Below are 5,153 nucleotides of genomic sequence, written 5' to 3'. Positions count from 1 at the left end.
TGCAAGGGTTGTTAATTCATGAGCTGACTGGATGCAGAGTAAGTGGAGTGGTCATCCTGAGAGGATTGAATGATGCTCTAACTCTGTGGTCAAGTCAGACATAGGCTTTAAGCAACCATGAGCCACTAATAAGCGTGACAGATTAATGAGTATGTGTAAATTGAACTTGTTAAATAGTTTTGATAGGAGTAACTCAATGAGCACGCAATAAAGTGGACTTTTTAGGGGCAGTTTATCACTGACACCATAAAAAGCAACTTAATTAGTAGTTCAATAACAAATTGAAAAGATAACCTTTGTTATTTGATAAGAGAGAGAAAATTCAGGTTACATATAGTGAATAAATAAGGAAATGTTAATCTCTGCGTCATTCCACACTGAAATTTCAATTGTAGGGGATCATTTGGAGGTGAATTGTGTAGGACACGGGGAGACAGAAGAATCTCCCCATGAGTTTTCAGTGTGCATAGAAATTGAGGAGGCTGAACTGGAAGCCTGCCTGGGTCGTTGTTTTTGTTTATTTGAGGGTCTGCTGGAAGTTTGTGAAAACGACCACCTTGATATGTGGGAGCCTTCTCGGGCAGCGATTTTTTTGTTAGACCTGTGGCAGGCTGTGCAACATGGAGAAAGCTTTGACATAATGTCATAAAGGTGATTTCTTGGTTTTAGACTTATTAGCACGGGACAAGTTGAGGGACCCTTGAGGGTGTGTTGCTGTAAAGTATACAAGGGACGCGCAGCGCCGTTAATGGGTTTAAAATAAATGAAAAAACACTAATCCGAGGAACTATTGGAGAGGTAAGTCTGTGTTTCAGAGAATGGCTGACAGATCGGGTGCGACAACTAGTAGGAAAAGGGGATGCAAACCTCTGAAGGATCAGCTCGAACAGCTTAAGAAAGCTGTTCGCTTGGCTTCCCCTGGAGTATCAAAATCAGCAGAGAAAGAGTGCCAAGCGATGGAGGTTGAGGTAAGTAAACCTATTATATCCCAACAGAAAGGGCTGGGTGATAAAATACCTCTGACCTTGGTGTTAAAAACTGAAGGAGAAGTGTATGGACAAATGCATGAGGCCCTACGTGCGTCCATAGAGGCATTAACGGCATTGGAGGTTATAAAGCAGAGAGTAATGCAGGGAGGGCCAGAAGAGGAGAATGAAGGCCGTGCGACGTCATCAGAAGAAGACGATGAGGAGGACGAAGATGGAGGAGCTGAACCCCAACCAAGTACAAGCCTAATTTTGAGGAAAAGAAGTGTGAAGAGAGACCAAGCACAGAGACAGCCCATATTTAAGAGCTCAAAGGGGAAAGGACAGTTGAGGAAGAGTAGAAGAGTGAGTTTTGAACAAGGAGCTCCTGACCCTGGTTTAAGTCTGCCTCTAATAGCAGGTCCAAAGAACGAACCAGTTTATCGCGCCTATAAGGTGAGAGATTTGGAAGCATTGGTTAAACAACTTCCACCAATAACCAAGGGAGAACATTGGGAAGGAGAAGAATTAGCGCTGGGCGACTTTCGCACTTTGGCCGGACGTTGTATGCTGGGTGGTGGGTTAGCAGATGTAGAGCAGATAGCTCAAACAACCAGATATGCAAATGACCTGAAATATCATGAGGTGCAGAGTGACTTAGCAGATGCAGTTTGGGAGAAGGACCCAACTCCTAACTTTGGAGCCATTCCAAAAATTATTTGGGATCCCAAAAACACACCCAGAGAGTGTTTAGCTAAAGCAAAGGAACAATGGTTGTTAGGAACAGGAATACATCCGGGGAAGGAGGGTGAAAGTAGAGCGTGGTGTCGTTCGGCAGTGCTGGCAGGGCTGCCCAATCAGGTTGCAGTTGACTTGGAAAAGAACCCAGATTTTGCCGTTGCAGACTCGGTGCAGTGGGAGAGACATGTGACCCACAGACTTCAGCAGGAACAGGATTTGACGAACACACAAAAGAAAGAGTTAGATGAAGCACAGGCGCAGCTGCTTAGGCTGCAGCTGGGTGAGGCTCGCGAAAAATATAATGCGAAGAAAAAAGAACCGAAAGAACTAAATAAGACTATAATGGTGGCAAGGCCTCAGCCCGATCCTGTGCCTGACTGGCCAGATCAGGATCCGGGTCTCTACCCTGATGATCGTTGGCCCGCCAATGCACCAAGGCAGCGTCAACCCGTAGGGAATTGGGGGACCGGTGGACCGCAGAGAGGGCGTGGTGGATCCGTGAGGGGAGGACAAAGGGCTCGGAATCCGGGGAATCCTGGCAGTGTGTCTTGGACTGCCTGTTACAGCTGTGGAGCAGAAGGACACTGGTCCCGAGAATGCCCTGAATTGCAGCGAAATTATCAGAGGCGAGGCTATCAACCCCAGGCACAAGGAGGCCCAAGACAAAGAGTTGCTTACAGGGGAGCACATCAGGCTCCAAACCCGAATGCAGCACCAGCCCCCCAGTACCCAGTAGCCGACTGGGGCTGGGAGGGGGAGCAATACTGATGGAGCCCGGAGAAACTGAACAGCGTGGGGACGGCAGAACCTATGCTGTCAATGATGATGATCCAGCAGTGACACAGCTGGGAAAACAGACTTTGAAGCACCAATATGTGGTGTCCTGACAGGTGCCTGGAAAATCTCATGGGCAGGGACCTGCTTGTGAAACTGGGATCACCTTCAAAGACTCAATATCTAGTCCAGAACTCTGAACAACCCACTGCCGAAATCTACTGGGGGAGGCTAGTGGAAGTAGGCATTCTGAGTCATTATCAGCTATGGAGACCCTGGATAATGAGCCTGGCCGTCTATTCCCCTCCGCGAGATCCTTTCCACGTTACACTCTTTTATGATAGGGAAGATAATGATATCTATCGGGAACAGTTCCAGTCTGATCTTGAGGGACAGACGTGGAATGTGCAAACACATAACATTTATGTTGGACCAGAAGGTGTGGCCGCGGCTGTGAAATTTACTGATGAACAACTGCCTTGGTACAATGTGGGAGAGGATTCAGCCCCTCACATTACATTGGCGGTCCACGAGGGTCATGGGCCAAGAGATCTGGGACCAATGGTCAAGCGGGCGCTGGACAACGCATGCTGGCAAGGCACCCAAATTCCAAATGTCTGGTATGCACCAAAATGTAAAATATATCGCATAACTTGTTTGTCCAACGATGTAGTGATCTTAGAACATAAAGAAATCTCCAGAATACATGACAGGGAAAGAATGGATCATCCTGATGCAGTAGCTGAGCTCTCAAAATTGCCTGGTACTTTGTGGTCCGCAGGGCCCACAGATGTGGGTCTAGCTAACTGTTCGCCTGTCCTGTTCCGGCTGAAGTATGACATACCATTTAACAGACCATAATAGAAGCACAAAACTGAAGACCAAAAGTGGTTCACATGTATTGACCTAGCGAATGCATTCTTTTGTCTCCCACTGCACGAGTCACTCAGAGACATTTTCTCATTCACATACAGAGGTCGCAAATTTAGGTACACACGCCTACCACAAGGCTTTGCACTCTCACCAGGAATTTTTAATCAGGTGTTGAAAGAGGCATTGTCCCCATGTCAACTGCCAGGGGGCTGTAAATTAATACAGTATGTTGATGATCTTCTTATTGCAGCCCCGTCAGCAGCGGCCTGTACGGCAGCATCGCTCGTGGTGTTGAACAGATTGGCGGAGTGTGGCTTCAAAGTGAGCAAAGAAAAACTGCAGTTGGTCCGGCCAGAGGTAACATTCCTGGGCCGGGTGATCGTACACAGATCAGTGGGGTTAATGAACACACACAGAGACCAAATTCTGACACATCCAAAACCAAGAACTGTGAAGGAGTTGCTTTCCTTTCTTGGCTTGACAGGTTACAGCAGGCAGTTCATTCCGAACTATGCGGGTAAAACGGCCCCTTTAAGGGACTTGATCAAGAAAGTTGGTGTTCGAAATCTGAAGGCTGAATTGCCTTGGATGCCGGACACAGAGACAGCGTTCATTTCACTAAAATAGGATTTGTCAAGAGCCACAGATCTGGCCACACCTAACTATGATGAGGCATTTTATCTTGATGTTTCAGAAACAAAGGGAGTTGTGAATGGTGTGTTGTTTCAGAAAAAAGGGGGAGGTAGGGATGTACTTATGTATGTCAGCATAAGATTAAATTCAACAGAAGCAAGGCATCCCACATGCACACAACACGCAGCAGGAGTAGCAAAGATAATTCAGAAAACAGCACATATAGTGAGGGAACACCCACTGAAAGTGCTTACTACACACAGTGTAGTGGCCTATGTGAACTCACAGGCATTCACAATGACTCCACTGACGCAACAAAGGTTCAGCAAAATTTTAGAGGCGCCAAATCTGATATTCACACATGAAGGAATAAATATGGCAGACCTAATGGGGTCAGGAGAACCACATGACTGTATTAAGAAAGCCCAGGTTGAAGGAAAAATCGAGGGACAACAGTCGGCCCAGAGAGCTGAAGTGATAGCCCTAACTCGAGCCCTGAGGTTGGCTAAAAACATGAGAGTGAACATCTACACTGACTCAGCATATGCGTTTGGAGCAGCTCATGTGGAACTGGCTCAGTGGAAGAGAGCCGGGTTCAGAACGGCCACTAATGCACCCATCTGTCACAAAAAGGCCCTGGAGGACCCAGACGAGGTAAGTATTATAAAATGCAAAGGCCACTCACAAGCAGACAGTATGGTGGCAAGAGGAAATCAGAAAGCTGACGAAGCCGCAAAGGAAGCAGCGGGCTACAAAGGACAGAGACAACTGGTGCAGGTAACCCCAGAAGAGGAGGGTAGCACTAATAGCATGGGAGAAGTTAGACAGGCTCAGGAGGAGACATCCCCAGAGGAAAAGGGGGTGTGGGAAAACAAAGGAGCCTGGCAAGATGGCGGTTTGTGGAGGGGGCCAGATGGGCGTCCCGCTTTAACGGCCAAAATGGCGGAACAAAAGGTGAATGAGGCTCACGGGCTTGGTCACGTGGGAGTGAAACAGATGGAGAGAAATTTGTGCCGATGGTGGCATCCTGATTTGAGAAGGATGATACTGGAAAGGGCCAGAACGTGCCTAATTTGTGGGGCACACAACCCAAAGCCAGCAGTAAAACCTGAAGCTGGTAAGGTTCTCATGCCAGGAAGGCCAGGAGAAGAGGTCGTGATTGATTAT

This window comes from Astatotilapia calliptera, chromosome 10 (genome assembly GCF_964374335.1).
Source record: "Astatotilapia calliptera chromosome 10, fAstCal68.1, whole genome shotgun sequence".
NCBI classification, from domain to species: Eukaryota; Metazoa; Chordata; class Actinopteri; order Cichliformes; family Cichlidae; genus Astatotilapia; species Astatotilapia calliptera.
Note: the sequence above shows the minus strand (reverse complement) of the source record.